General features: G+C 33.2%; 1 long non-coding RNA gene across 2 annotated transcripts in view; it reads right to left on the bottom strand.

The window, feature by feature from the left end:
- Positions 1–1,581: 1,581 nt before the first annotated feature.
- The window catches only part of LOC145284051 (uncharacterized), a 67,153-nt gene continuing 51,466 nt past the window's right edge, over positions 1,582–17,268 (bottom strand). For both annotated transcript variants that reach the window (XR_013868791.1, XR_013868790.1), the window contains one exon: positions 1,582–2,077. This is a non-coding gene — a long non-coding RNA (uncharacterized LOC145284051). The remainder of the gene's footprint in view (positions 2,078–17,268) is intronic.

The following is a 17,268-nucleotide window of genomic DNA, read 5'->3' as shown; positions in this document are numbered from 1 at the left end:
TGTGTGAATAAACTACTATATTGACACAACAAATTAATTTCATTATTTCATCCTTACATATGTGTGAATAAACTACTATATTGACACAACAAATTAATTTCATTATTTCATCCTTACATATGTGTGAATAAACTACTATATTGACACAACAAATTAATTTCATTATTTCATCCTTACATATGTGTGAATAAACTACTATATTGACACAACAAATTAATTTCATTATTTCATCCTTACATATGTGTGAATAAACTACTATATTGACACAACAAATTAATTTCATTATTTCATCCTTACATATGTGTGAATAAACTACTATATTGACACAACAAATTAATTTCATTATTTCATCCTTACATATGTGTGAATAAACTACTATATTGACACAACAAATTAATTTCATTATTTCATCCTTACATATGTGTGAATAAACTACTATATTGACACAACAAATTAATTTCATTATTTCATCCTTACATATGTGTGAATAAACTACTATATTGACACAACAAATTAATTTCATTATTTCATCCTTACATATGTGTGAATAAACTACTATATTGACACAACAAATTAATTTCATTATTTCATCCTTACATATGTGTGAATAAACTACTATATTGACACAACAAATTAATTTCATTATTTCATCCTTACATATGTGTGAATAAACTACTATATTGACACAACAAATTAATTTCATTATTTCATCCTTACATATGTGTGAATAAACTACTATATTGACACAACAAATTAATTTCATTATTTCATCCTTACATATGTGTGAATAAACTACTATATTGACACAACAAATTAATTTCATTATTTCATCCTTACATATGTGTGAATAAACTACTATATTGACACAACAAATTAATTTCATTATTTCATCCTTACATATGTGTGAATAAACTACTATATTGACACAACAAATTAATTTCATTATTTCATCCTTACACATTTCTGCGCGACTGAAAAGAGCACCTAAGTTTTATAAATCTTATATAATCATGTTTATAAGTTTATAAGCCAAACTCTTGATGAAGAAGAGTTATAACAAATAATATTTGATAACACTGTGAGTATTATTCGATATGTATGACACAGTTGTCAGTGAAAACATGTATAGGCGTGTGTGTAGCAACTAGTTAGGTATTTATCTGAGTAATTTCTCTTATATCATATGCGTAAATTAAATAATAAGTGGTACTTTTTAGATTTATTTATCATTTGGATTCCCATTTATGAATAAGTATTACCTTATATATATACTTATTGTAGGTTTCTACTACCTTCATATTAGGAATGAAATTTAAGTTTACTTAAACATTACTTTACATTTAAATATGCTTTCATAGTTTTGCTTAGTTAATTTACGATATGATTAAATACAGCTGTGCCAAGGCAACATATTTTACATATACATTATACACGAATTTTAAATTATATGAATTATATTTACGTCTTTTACATCTACGATAAACGAAATGTAAACAAATTTTATTGAATCATTTCCGTTGTTAATGCTTGTTTCACAATATGTAAGAAAATAATGATAACAATAAAGAATATATTATTTAATTTTGGAAATTCTTTTGAGATGAAAAAATTATATATTTTTATTTACTTATTTGTGAACTATTATCCTCATCTTTATGGGCGCTTTTTCACGACGTTTCGGCCAATTATTCATCTGGCCTTCGTCAGGTTATTAACCGCGACGTGATAGGAACGCTGGATCTTTTAACAACCTGACGAGGGCCAGAGGAATAGTTGCCCCAAGCGTCGTGAAACAACAAATATAAAAAGATGCGAATAATACTTCACAAACAAATAAATAAACAAACAATAAACAATGAAGAACGATTCAAATTTTGTCACATACAGTAACGGGTTTGTGTGGGTACTATTGCGCAAGCCTCTTTCTGAAAGTGTTAGCGTTTTAAGCAATTGGATATTTGTTTAGATATTTTTCCCATTAGCAATCATAAAATTGTTCTCTGTAGACGATGTGCAATTTGCATTCCTTGGTCGTCTGCTTCTCTAAAAGGAACCGTTCCTTATTGGCCAATTGTTCCTGAAAAAGAGAAGGGATGAAAGCACGCATGAATATATAAACACTTTACAATCATATATTTATGATACGTAACGTATTCGAGGACAAATTTATACATTAACAGAAAGTGAGTCTTATAAACAAATGACATTTTTACTAGAAAACATTGTGCTGATAATAAAACAGTCATGCAATTTAATCATTAAAGACTCATACTAATTCAATAAAAACATAATATTAGGTACAGAGCGTCTATTATGCTAGTATCAGGTGATTCTTTTGCATATTAGCTGTTAGTTGTAGTAGAGACACTTTTGTAATACCTAATGTGTTACCCAGTATCTTTTTTGTTTATGTTTCTCTTTTCAATGACGCTCAATACAAAGTACTAAAATTAATTTGGTTCTAGGTAAAACCGCGACCAAAATCATGTGGTTATTAATACTTCCACCATGCGTTTTCTTCATGTAAGGTTTGAATTATTGTTAAGTTATCGTTATCTTTTCTAGTTTGAAATTTCCCTTATTTCAGGCAAGTCAAATTTATTAGTGAAAAAGTCTTGTCTTGCAACAAGTCATGTAAAGTCATTAACACCTATATAAAATATATGTGCCCAACTATTTAAACAGAGATCTATATCCCTAACTCACAGAAAAGTAGATTTGCATTTTCATCAATACGACTTATACCTGAAGTGTTAATGGACAAATAATCATATTGTTCGTACTAGATGTTCTTTTGCAATTGATCTTATTAAACTTCTTCAATTAACACCAATAATGCTTAACTTTACGAATGAATATTCTAGTGATATCAGGGCGACCATTTGTCTCTTAGGTTTTGTTAATGTGATACCATTCCATGTTAAGCATTCAACATTTTTGCGATTTTTTTATATGAAAGAAAAAGCGACTATTAAACTGTTTATATTTTTAAATTGGTATATGCAGTGAATTTGCTTCTTTTGTTGTGTAATATGATAATTTGAAAATTCTGAAATAGTCAAGTAAAATAAATATTTCTGGATAGTTATACGTATGTGTTACCGTAAATTAGACGCAATTAATTACAGATTTGGATATGATATTTGCTTGCATATTTGGAATTTCAAGCGAAACCAACTAACTAGATAGATAAAGATAAATAGGGAGATAGAAAGAAAGACGGTTATAATAAGGTTGACGTAGTAAGATACGTTGAGGTTTGTGGATATTAAATGGAAATACCATGTTGTGTATGTGGACGGAAGCTAACAAATTCATTAGATCTTCCTAGCAAAACAGCCCCCACCGAGATTTAAGAATTAATAGCAGCAAATAGCGTGTATACTCTACGTAATGTCCGTCCGTCCGTCCGTCCGTCCGTCCATCATCATCATCATCATCATCATCATCATCATCATCATCATCATCATCATCATCATCATCATCAGAGACAGTCGTTACTCAAATAAAGCAACAGATTACTGTTGTGGGGTACAAATCCCCCCTATTTCAGAACTAACGGGAATCAACCAGTCCTATTAATACAACTGGTTTCAGAGACTAAATGGAGACATTCATACCATGTTGAACCGCATACTACGAACACGTTCCTCTCATACCACTTTAATGGTTCCCGTATTCTTTATGATAAATACATATTATATTTTATACACTTTACACTACTTGTAGTTTTTTTTTTCATTTTAACCCCTAGCACGGGTCTACAACAATTTGCTGACGAGGACGATTCAAGATCTTCCCGGATCAACCTACAATAATTGCTAACAACAACTGTATGACGAACATTCGGACAACGAATTCACTCTAAAAAATAAGACAACATTTGACGACCAAAAGGATTAAAGAAAATAGAACATACGCGGATATTTGAAATAATTTTTCCTACACTCGGGGGAAATTTGAAGCTTCAAAGAATTTATTTTTCAAAAGTCCGGTGAAGAACGGGAAAACTACTTGGGGGAAAAACAACATTCTAGCGTAAAAATCCACAAACACGGGATAAAGAACACTTCGAAAAGGACAACAAATTCTTGCCGAAAAAAGGATTTTACAAAGACATCGCCAAAAAGCCTATCTTGCTGTTAAAAAAGCTAATAAAACGTAAACTACGAGCTGAAACAGAACTCATAAGACGAATTGCGTGGAGATTTATTATTACTGAATTAACGAGATCAAGTTTTCAGTAAGTACAAAAACAACTTTGCCGTTCTAAAAAGCATGTCTTCCTTATACGTCTTATGGTTAAAAGGCATTAACGTTTGAAAAGGAAAAAAAACTCATGCAAAAGTAAATGATATATTTTATTTTATTGGCTAAAGCGAGTATTTTCACAAATTAAAAAAGACGTCGTATTTTAATCCGATTAAAATAAACTTTTCACTGGTCGACGGGACTGTGCGTCGAATAAGAAAAAAAAAAACGATTTCGTTAAGCACGACAAACAAAGTGTTAACGAGAAAAGGAATACTTTTTCGGACAGAAATCGGAAAGGGTAGCCAATATTAAATAAATGTTATAAACTCTCTTTCACAGATAAGTAACTTTTTCTTTTCAAAGAAAAAAGAGGAAAAATGTGTAGGATCAACAAGAAATTGAATCCAGTACCTACACGTTACGAAAATTAAAAAATAACAAACGAAATCTACTGCATTCTGTATGAATGCAAACGCCGAATTATTTTTCCAGTAGAATTGCCACACGAGGAAATAAATATGTGCAAGAAATATTCGTTAAATAACCATGTACGAATTTTGTAACCGTTTTATTTTTCTATAGCGTTGGTACTATAGAAAAAGGAAATCAACGAATTTTAGAAATGGTGAAATACCAACAAAGTTAACAATTAGAACTTGAAAACAGGTTCAGAGAAGAGCAATTGACATTACAGAAACAAAACGAAGACAAACAGTTAAATTTAATAAAATATCTCGAAGAAAAACGACCAAGAGAAAAGAAAGAAATGAACGGACAAATATTGGAAAAGCAGTTATATTTAATGAAATTATTTGAGGAAAAAAAGGAAAGAGATAGAAAAGAAATAAATGAACAAATATTGGAATTGAAAAAAATACATTTTGAGCAACAAAACCAGTCAGATAAAGAAATGGATTTGATAACACAAGTTTTAGTGAATAAGGATAGCAGAGAAGAAACCAGCACACCTTTTTCCCAAAATGCGATCTGGTCAGCTATTGATAGATTTCACTGTGTTCCTGATAAAAACCTAACGTGTGAGGCATATTTCAGAAGATTTTAAGACATTTTTAAAATTTATTGCAGTGCATGGACTGATCAAAAGAAGGTTCGTTTATTGCTACTGAAGTTAGGTACATCCGAACATAATAAATTCGTGGACTTTATTTTACCAAGAAAAAACAACGAATTGTCGTTTGACGAGGCAGTCAAACTATTAATGGATTATATTAAACTATTAATGGAGTTATACTGTCCAAAAAGAAGCCTTTTTTATAAACAATGGAATTGCATGAATCTTACACGTAAAGAGCCAGGATTATACGGAATTTGTGTCTATAGTTAATAAGCACTGTGACGATTTGAAATTGTCGTCATTAGCGGCAGACAATTTGAAATGCTTAATACGTGGCTCCCGTGATATGATGGCCTAGCGACCACTATAATGTAGTCTGGTGACGTCATGAACATCGGTCTGTTGAAATTTGGTCATGTGTCTCATGACTAAACTGGACGCTGGTTTAAAGTTTTGGAGGGTTAAATAAACATTAAACATGCCGTCGAGATGTATAGTTTCAAAATGCCGAGGTAACTACGAAAATGGACCAAATTTTACCGTGTTTTCATTTCCCCGCAAAAAAGGAAATAATTTACCAGTGGATTAATGCAATAAAAGGAAAGGATTTTACTCCATCTAAAATATAGCCGAGTAAGTGTTAAAATGTTTGAGATATCTAAAAAAAAAAAAAAAAAAAAAAAAACGCGCCTTTTTTATTTTTATTTATTTTTTTTTTTAGAACGTATTTTAAAATAAAAATGAAAGTATGCATATAAAAATGAATTTTACATTTATTTAAGTTATGTGCTGAAATAATAAATTATTATTTAAAAAGTTATTTAAAATGAGTTGTATGGTGAAAATAGTATGTACATTCAGCTAACAATTTAATAAAAGCGATATCGTAAAAACGGAATCCCTTGTTTAAATAATTCTAAATAAGAAAAAACATTCATCTTTTTAGTTCAACTATTTTACTGTGCAATATTTATATCAGCGTGAAATAGATTAAACTTTTTTTAAAAGTTTATGCCCTTTTTTGTTATCCCAAAAGCTTATTAAAAATTATTTGTGGTAAATGTCATGTAAGTGTCAGAATTTTGGAGAATATTCTTCCAAAATAAACTATTAAAATTGTTTAAAAAATAATAGAAATATTTTTTTATTAAAACAAAATGTGTTTACAAAATGCCGGCAATAAAAAAATAATATTTCTATTATTTTTTAAACAATTTTAATAGTTTATTTTGGAAGTATATTCCATAAAGAAAATAATCAACCCACTTTAAACGGAGAAATTACGAGTTTTGTATATGTTATTAGCAGTTTTGTGTTGGGGTTGTCAAAAATTCCCCCAAATTCTGATACTACAAGTGGCGCTGTAAACGAAAATAACATTTAAAATTACGGCAAACGAGTAGTTTCCATGATTTGAAGAAATGTCCGCTTTAAAAAATGGGGGATAACTTTTCTATAAAAATTTAGCGTAAAATGAGCACCCACTTTATAGCCATCACTTTCTTTTTAACAAATAAAAGCGAAAAAAATGAGTATGGCCACCTTTATGTTGAGGGTTGGGAGTCAACGTACAATGAACACAATTTAACGTAAAATGAACAGCCCCTTTCAAAAAGTCTAAACAAAATTTTTGTCGGGGAGGGGGTCAACTGTAGGTGCTCATTTTACGTTTAGTTGTGTTCATTCCTACATCAAAGAGGCACTTCGCCTTGTTTGAGGCGAAAATGTAATTTAAAAAAAATTGCTCGTTGCCCATGTAAAAAAATGGCCATAAAGTGGGTCGTCGTTTTAGGTTAAAATATTCATTTTTTTATCTAACATCTCTTTATATTTTGGAAACTATAAGTTTGCGGTAATTTTAAACGTTATTTTCGTTTTCAGCTCCCTCGAAAACCTTTAAAAGTGGTAATTTAAAAGGATTTTTTGAGGGTGGACTAATTCTGCACATTTACCTTATTTTTTTATTTTATCGCTTTTTGTCATGTAATTTTCTTTTTTTGTATTAAGTCAAACATGGTACGGTTTTCTTTTAAATTATTTCTTTAGGTATGTGAACTTCATTTTCGATCTGAAGACATACAGCAAGAGGCATCAGCATTTGATGAAAGGACTGAAAAGACAATTAGTGTTAAATTAAAAGATCACTATCTTAAGGATGGTTCTATTCCTCGAATATTACCAAACTGTCCCTCCTATTTATCGTCATCAACCACTTCTAGAGACTCTCCAAACGCAAAGAAAATGCGTTTAGAAAATTCTGCTCTTAAGTGTGCATTATGTGAAAGTGTTGCTGACTAGTTAGAGTTACGGAAACGTAAAACTTTCCATAATATTGATGATTTAGAAAAAATTAACGTTTATAGATAAAAATTATTGGACTTCTATTAGGCAAGACAATACCATCATTATATGCCATATAAAGAGATGCCTATGCGCCAAAATAAAAATGTTTATGGTGATTGGACCGGACTTTGCCGTTAGAGTATTCTGTAGTGATGTGGAAATGAGTGTTATAGGGGAGTATAGAATTCGTAAACATGTAACAGAGGAAAATACTCTGCGGATTTTGATGGAAAACAGGGAGATCATTGATGTAGATCAGGAAGAGAGTTGGGCCCAGGATTGACCTTTGAGGGACTCCAGCATTAATACTGCGGGCCTCTGATTTTTGTCCATCGACCACTACTCTTATGAGCCTATCGGACAGAAATGATTTAATGATTGAGAAAACATTTCCAGTTATACAGTAGCTGGAAATCTTGTGAAGTAGGACTTTATGCCATACATTGTCGAAGGCATTTGATATGTCAAGAACAATTGCCCTAGAAAGGAAGCCGTTGTCAAGAGATTCACTAATCCTGTGAGATATAACCGTTAGCACATCTGCGGTAGATCTTGCAGAACGGAAACCATATTATGTGTCACGAAGAAGGTTATTTCTGCTGAGGTGGTTGACTATTTCTCTATTTAATATGGATTCCAGCAACTTACTCATAACACACAGGAGACTTATTGGTCTGTACTGAGAGGGAGATGACTTATCACCTGAATTCTTAAATACAGGGCATACTGATGAGGTCTTCCAGGGAGTCAGAAAACACTTCTCCTTAAGGCAGCGCTTAAACAGTTTCGTAAGTATGGGAGCAAGTTCTGGTTGAAGCTTTTTTAACACTATAATTGGGATGCCGTCAGGGCCAGTTGCTTTACTAGAATCAAGGTTTTTGATTAGCTTGACGACCTCATGCACAGATATTTGTCTGTTACCTAGCGTGTTCTGTGTTATAGGAGGGAATATGGAGAGTTGATGGCCTTCGTCGCATAGGGTAGAATTAGCTGCAAAGTGCTTTGCAAATAGTTTGGCCTTGTCTGATGCTGACAAGATGACCTCTTGTCCATTAATAATGGTTAGGATAGAACTTCTGTTCAGGATCCTATTTGTCATTTGCCAAAACTGGTGGAAACCAAGCCGCTGATCAGCTACTTTGGATTTAACAGACTGACCATATAGCTTGTTGTTGCTGGCGTTCCTGAAAGCAGCTTTAGTCTCAGTGCATCTATTACGTTGGTAGCTATGGAAAAAGTGATTTCTGTGCGCGATGGCAGCAGCACATTCAGGGGAGAACCATGGCTGGCTGTTAGGTTTTTGTTGGAAATTTTTGATGGTATGAATCGGTCTATGCCTACAATTAACCATTCGGTCAGATCTGATACTATAGAGGACACATCCTTTTTAAACATGGAATGCAGATATGAATGTACGGAAGCTATCCCAGTCAGCCATGGAGTATCGGTATACAGTACGGTGGAGGGGTAGGTCTGGGGACTTATCACATTTCATTTTTATCTTAACTGATACGACGGAGTGGTCGGAGGATCCTAGAAGAGAATGAACGGAACATGAGCATAGCTCAGTGGAAGTTGAGAGAATAAGGTCTAGGAGGCTTGCATATTGCCCAGTAGTATCGGGCACAGGGTGGGTTCGTGAACAAATTATGACAAGACCTCCCCTCATCGTCTGTCTTATTTGAATTTTGTAATCCATGCCTTATAACCCGTGATTTTTAAAGGTTGCCTGTTGTCGGAATGTTTAAAATAGGGATGGTTTTATTGTTATTAATTTAAATTAAACCTTAATATTCCAATACTGATTTAGGTTGTTTGTCTTTTAATAATTTGTTTGAAAAAGAGTCTATGAAAAATATTATATGGATCATTCGCATCACTGTTCTCCTCTCGAGTGTTATTCTCAAAACGTTTATATCGATATAAGTGCTATCTGTGTTTAGCCGAGTATTTAATGCTTGCTGTGTTTGACTGAGTAGTGAGTTCTAGCTGTGTCTAGCCGTGTAATGTTTGATAGCTGTACGGTAGACCCTCGATATAGGTTTATGCGAGACGACCTTTAAGGACCATGGGGCATGTAGTTTAATATGCATTAGTTTCCAATTGATGAATTAATAGCCCTAAACATATCTTACAAAAAGACAAAAGGCGAGACGGCAAAAAAATGTGGTTGGCATGAAAGATACCAAATGTACCAAATAGGTCGTGCACATGTTAGCAATTATTTCTTCCTAATTAGACGACAATATACATATATAAATAGAATTAAAAATGTAAATATAAGTTTTATCGTGAAATTGTAGCCATCAAGATAATAAAAAGATAAGTATACTGTATAATAGAGCAATTAAAGAAATAGGAAGAATGGATGATGAAAAATAAAATTGAATAAATAAAAATAACGCTGAATTTTAAGATGAGGATCGGTTATTCGTAATATTTGGATTCATCGGACTAGTGTTCTCATCTTCAGTGTGATTTTCACAACGTTCGATCGATGTAACCTCCGACCGTCTTCATGTGCATTTTGTCGAACTCTGGAATGTTTCTATCGAACTCGGGAATGTGGACTGGATTTCGAGCGGAACCCTTTATTTGCTTTCCGGGGATAACATGCTCTTGTTCCGTTAGCCATGACTGAATAGAGGTCCTAAATAATTCGCAATTTTATTTTTTCGTACCTCATACTGAGGAGTGAACCTTCAACTTTCAGGAGAATATCACTTTTTATGATTGATTTTTTTCAAGTACTCTAACCACTGCGCCATTGGTCCCTTCGGAGAATTCTGGTATTTTAAGTATGAATTTTTATTTTATTTGTGTGACGATACCGGATTATCGCCAGGCAACCTTGCTAGTTGAAAAAAGAGAAAACGGCTTAATTGCTGATAGGAAATATACAAAACAAATATACTGAAGTTGAGCGTGGTCAAATTCCAAATTTTCCTGAGCAAGGTTTGTCACACTGGACGATCTCAGCTAAAGTACCTCGCAGTAAAACTATGATTTGCAACTTTCTAAAGAGCAGTGAGAATTATAGAAAAGCAAAATCCACTGGTAGGTCTCCCAAAAAGTCTCCTGTATTAGGTAGAAGAATAGGACAGGTTATTGTAAAAGACAGGGGGCTTCCTACAATCAAATTAAGACATCACAGATGCTTATTTCAATCCAGTTACCATCAGATATCATTTACGACAAAAAAGCCATGACGCGTTTAAAAGTAGAAGAAAGTTTTGTTTCTGATGAGAAAAAATTCAATCTAGATGGTCCTGATTGCTTCCGATGATATTGAACTTGAACATGCCTCCTGAAATGTTCTTCACAGGCCATAGTAGTGGAGAACCCAAGTTATATGGGGTGTCTTTTCTTACAGAGGGGCGATGGAGCTCCAGATGGTGCAGGGTTGGTTATGTTTGCAGGTTACAAAAGGCACTATTGATGAGGAAAGGTTATCGTTTATGTAGGGATGGATGGCCATTCCAACAGGATAATGCTGCAATCCACGCTGCACGACGGACCTTCACATTTCTGCAAGAAAATGGGACCCATATCTTGGGATATTCTGTATGCTCAGAGGACTTGAACAGAATTTAAAGCGTTTGGAGATGGATGACAAGAGATTTTGATCGAAATGGCAAGCAGTATTCGACAAAAAATGAACTTTGCGAAGCAATCCTCAGAAGTTGGAGCAACATCCATCACACCTTTATGGAAACGCTTATTTCTAGCATGCCTAAAGGAATCTTTGAAGTCATCAAAACCAGTGGAGGTAAAACTAATCATTAAATTTAGTCGTTGAATGTTTTCATACACTTTTCATATAATTTAGTAGAATGTATACCTCTGGCCCTATAATATTGACCAAGTGTAAATTGCAACATTTTATAAAAATGTAAATTTCGGAATTAAATGTTTGGAATGTAGCGTTATTCATAATCTTTTGTCTATTCAACGAAATGGAGTGAAGAGTTAAACTTCACACCTTGCATAGAATATTGTTGATCGTTGCCATGATTTATTAGATACTTGCATAAATTAAAACTGCACACTATGAAATTAATCATATATGCATAAAAGTTAATGGAACATTTAAAAAAAAGATTTTCAAGTGGTATCAATTTTTTATCAGCAGTGTATAATGAAGCCATCTGCTAAAAAAATAGTCAACTCTTTCACTTGCGCACGTTCTCTTTGATCTCTCAGTGATTTGGCGATGGAAATAAATTGTCAGCTGCGTTTGAATAAATCATTGTAATTTAACGCATTAGTTCTTAACCAAGGAAAATTCTCGTCGGTGGCTGTGTTCCAGAAAAATAAAACAAAAATATATTCAATTTGAATAATAAAAAATGTACAGGCGCATACTCGACGCCCGGTGAATTAGTTTTTTTTACCTTTACTCCAAACAGGACATGTTGCCACTTAGATATAAGGGACTTCTAATTTGGACTATGCCTAAGAAAGGTTAAAATCTCGGTTTACGTTGCATTTGAACTTCTGCATATTAATACAGTTTAAAAAGCAAGTAGCAGAAAGAGAATTCATAAGTCTAGCCGTTCTATGAAAGAAGTTATCAAATTAAAAAACTTTCTGACATTTAGGGACCTCAACCGTGAAGAGGTGTCATTAAAATACTTGTAAAACAGGTACATGGATGCACCATTTGCATTGATTTAGATCAGATAACCTGTTTTGGACCCTATCCAGGAGGGCGAGACTAGTGGTAGATGCCCCAGCCCAGATGAGGCAACAATACTCCATGCATGGGCGAATCGTGGCCTTGTAAAGGTACAGGATACTTTCAGGTGGGAGTAATTTTCTAGCTCAATAGAGGGAATCCACCTTGTTTGCAGCAGCCTTTGCAATGTCTTCAATGTATTTGTTTCAGTTCATATTTTCTGTGAATGTTAAACCCAGGAGCTTAAATGAAGAATTCTCGGGTAGGGAGTTATTTGTAAGAGAAAATGATATCGGTGGTTGGAGAAGCTTCTTGTAATTGTAAAAGGAGAACAGCTTAATCGTACTAGAATTAAATGTTGCCTTCTATTTACGTTCCCATTCCAATACGGTCTGGAGGTCATTTTCTAAGGATTCAGCCATTATCTTGGATTTGTGAACATCCGTTTTTCCCTTATGCATGTTATAAAGCGTTGCATCATCAGCAAATATACCCATCTCGGACTCAATATTATCGGAGAGGGGATTGATGAATATGATGTATAATAGTGGTCAAAGGATCGACCACTGAGGAACTCCCGCATTAACGTTATGTTGCTTGGGTTAACGTCTATCACTTACGACCTGGTTGTTCCTATTTTCTAAGAAGGATCTACTTATATTTAGTATTCGTCCAGTTACACCGTATTACTTGACTTTCATTAGAAGCTCTTCATACCAGACTTTGTCAAAAGACGTGTATATATCGTTGGCTATAGCTTCACCCGCCTTATCCAGTGCATGGTGTATACGTTCAAAAGTGACTGTTAAAATATCTACAGTAGAGCATTGCCTAAACACCTATTGTTCGTCAGAAAACATAGCTTGTGCGTAATTTTCAAATAAACTTTTGGGGAAATATCGAATAATACATACTTTTCTTTCTAGAATTAGATTGCGACAATATATTCGATAATATTTTGAACTCTTAAGAAATAATTCAAAACGCTATCGAAATCCATAAGTTGATTTACTGATGAAGTTAATGTTAAATTTACATAGGGTTATAATTAAATTAACTATGCTATTTTTCATCTATCTCTCTTAAGTTTAAAATTGCATGTTCTTCAGTGTGCGACGCGTCAACAAAAAATAGTAGGTTAATAGAGAAATGCACAGGCTAAATCGGTTTATCGTAAAAAATAGTTTATTTTTAATGAATAGCTTTCGGACAACTTAATGGATGAACAAATGTCATCATTTCTTATAAAGCGTATTGGAATAGAACTTATTAAACCTCGGCCAATGCAGTTCTTAACACGAATTATAAAACATAAACATAAACAGAAATAGATACATGTATACACACTTCATCTTTGAGCACGTCGTGTAATGGGGTAAAGAAATGGCTGGTTAGTTTGTACACATCAAAAACAAAGGCTCTATTACATCACGATAAACCATCTAATCACCACTTGGCCTCAATTGATAGGAATGACTTTCATTTCAAAGAAGCTTCATGCTTCGACAAGTTTCTGGATCTGACTTTCAGTCTGGTCTGAAATAGAAAACTTGCGTAAAATCTATTGCCAAGTTCGCTGGATAAATAGTTGCGTCATGCTATCGCTCTAGAAATTATCTCATTACCAACGCAATCCTATACTCGCATGATAGTCTGATTCTTCCTAAATAGAGTACTGTTACCACATCTGAGCAGGAGACACTAAGAGCATCCTATCCTGCTATGATAGGGTTCAAAATCGACTTCGAAACATAGTAGGTGATACCCTCCTTTTGTTGTATAGCACGGGGGTTTCATATTCGAGGATGACGCTGCGTTCATATTAAAAGAGATATGGTGAGGGCATTCATGTTGGAGAGAGACGGCAGGGACATATATATATATAACAATGATGAGGGGGAGAAGGCATTTACATATACTACGGTTTTGTGGATTCTTATAACATATATTAGCGTGGCTAGACGGTGATGAGTTCTTTTTACATCAGAGAGTTGTGAATCATTACTTAAAATGGAGGACGGGACACATTACTTGTAAGTGAGTTATACAAAGTTCATATTAAAATGGTTAATACATTCTTCAATTGTTGAATGACCACACGAATACAACGGTTACAAAAATCTATGATGTTCTTTATTTCATTTGACCGGTCGAAATGATGATGACGTCAGGAATTCAACTTAGGGATTTACATAGTTTAATGTTCTTTCCTTCGCTTCCAAAGGACCCTGACTCCAATTCTCTCTCTCTCTCTCTCTCTCTGCCTAGCAGACTCAACTGTTCGATCTCCTCTGCTCGACTGTCGACTATCGACCCTCTAATCTGATAATCCTAGCTCCTATTATTGAGAATTCCATTTTTGCTTTGACGTCACATGTGTTGTTCCAAACGTAACCAACTCACGTGGCTCAGCACACATTCTCCAAACACACTTTCGACAACAAAGAATTCTCAACTAACCTATTTTTTTAATTCAGTTTTCATAACAGAACGAACAATTAAATTCTTTTACCTATACAAACAATATCTAACTATTTCCAAAACAATAACTAAATTTTAACATTCCAATTTCTGAACGTTGCTTACAAGGTTCGAGTCTCGGCTTGTCCTAATCTCATTTTCCACTTATCTAATGTTCTTCTTATTTATAGGAAAAGGGGGCAGCATTTTCTTGTAACAATTTTCTTTTTCTGAAACCTCTTTCCCACAAAAGACACTTTGCAGGCCTGCCTTTGTTTCGTCGCTATTTTCATGGCTAGTGCTCGTCAGAAATTCAATGTATAGTCCCCTTGTAAAATTTTCACAAAAACACATGTCTAGCTACAACCAGTATCAACAATTTCCCCCACTCTTTAAATCGCAAATTCCTAGAATAAATATTTTTTCCTAGAACTACCCGCCTCTGGAAATCTGTTTCGCTAGTCTGCGATATGATTGTTGTAAAATATAAACAAAATGTTGTTGAGAAACCTGTATATAATTAAATTCTAACCAATGTTCACGAATAACGATAACTACACTATTGTCTCAGTGACCACTGTTCACTCATTAACGCTTATTCGCAAGTGGCATTTGGGATGTGGTAAGGAGTGATTTGTTAAAAAAAACACTACTACTTGCACTTTCTTTTTAATTTTTCTAATCATCTGTTCAATGCAAGCATGAGTAAATAAAATATATGAGCTCTCTGTAGTAAATACGGATGAAAACAAATATACTCTTCAATCTTACCAAAGAGCAAGAAAGCCCTCGCATGACACAGACCACCTGATTCTACACTGTCCAGACACCCAAGTGGAAAGAGGTGGTGCGACAGTCCATCTATCTGAAGATTATTTCTAAGACTGGCTACAAGTATTGAGGTCTATTACTATTCTGCAAATCACTATTGTAACATTAAATTTTATATATATATATATATATATATATATATATATATATTTATATATATGTGCATATATATATATACATTTTGGATGTATAGATGTTGAAGCATTGAACTAACAGCATTATTCGTCTATTATGCTACATCTGTATGTATGAACAAATAGCTTCTCCCGATATATATATATATATATATATATATATATATATATATATTAGTGTTATATCTATTATAATACTACTGCATTGAAGTCTGCCTATTTGTACACGTACGTCATATATGCTATCATAGCAGATAATATATATTACTGGCTTGGCGAAAGCACAGGGGAGACAACCGAATCAGCAAAAATAAATCTGGCCTGCAGGGCACTATATATATAAATGTAGGCATATTTGGGCAGATTTTATTGGTTTGAAAATATAGGGTCCTTTTTATCAATTGTCATGAAATTTTAACCATAGAATAATATTTCAATTTTCAAAAAACCTGTAGATTTTTATGTACTTTAATCCCATAGAACCAAACATATGAGCATTTCAATATTCAACTTGGTTTTCCTACGTAAAGTAAATGTCACAGTGTATAAAGAATATTTCCTAATGAGGGGAGATATGATATAGGAGAAAAATTTGGAATCAAATCTCACGTTGCTGGTATTTCAGATTATTTGAAAACATAGCAGCAAGCTTTAGTCTCCCCTTCATCAAGGCCAGAGATTTGGGGGAATTATATATGTATTATATGTCATATATGACGTAACATTTAATGTCATAACTGATAAGTCTTTTGCTATGACGTCATACATAATGACATAATATATGACGGCATAGCAAAAAGAACTTAAAAAGGAGTGAAGGAAAAAATGAAAGTAAAAATCTCCAGGTAACCCCTGGTAAATCATCTAATATATATATATATATATATATATATATATATATATATATATATATATTAGTTATACATATATATTAGTTATACATATATATTTATTAAAACTATGTCACATTCAACAAAAGGTGAAATTCATATGAAGTAAAGCTATGTTTGATTAACGCGTGAACATTTACTGCGATGAATGAATGTGTGAATCTGATTGGTTGACTAGCAAACTAACCATCGCATTAATACATAAAAACAAGCGGTAACATAATTCCATGCAATAGTCTGACGTATCCTCGTGAGGCTAAAGCACGAAGAATTATGTCTTGCTTAATTGCCATATTCTTTTTCAAAACGTATTCATACATATATATATATAATACCGTATATCAACACACACAAAGACATATATATATATATATATATATATATATATATATATATATATATATATAGAGAGAGAGAGAGAGAGAGAGAGAGAGAGAGGAGAGGTCTTAATGTTATATCTATACGCCTCTAAGTTTGGAATTTGTGTATTGATATTTATATTAAAACCCAATTTTTCTATATATTTAAAATAAAACTACAACTTGTTATATGGGTCGTGGAATTTTATTCATATGTAAAAGATCTATCTAATTTGCATATTGT

The sequence above is a fragment of the Euprymna scolopes genome, chromosome 8 (assembly GCF_053919585.1).
Source record: "Euprymna scolopes isolate OS-2025 chromosome 8, ASM5391958v1, whole genome shotgun sequence".
NCBI lineage: Eukaryota > Metazoa > Mollusca > Cephalopoda > Sepiida > Sepiolidae > Euprymna > Euprymna scolopes.
Note: the sequence above shows the minus strand (reverse complement) of the source record. Positions and strands in the feature narration are given on the sequence as shown.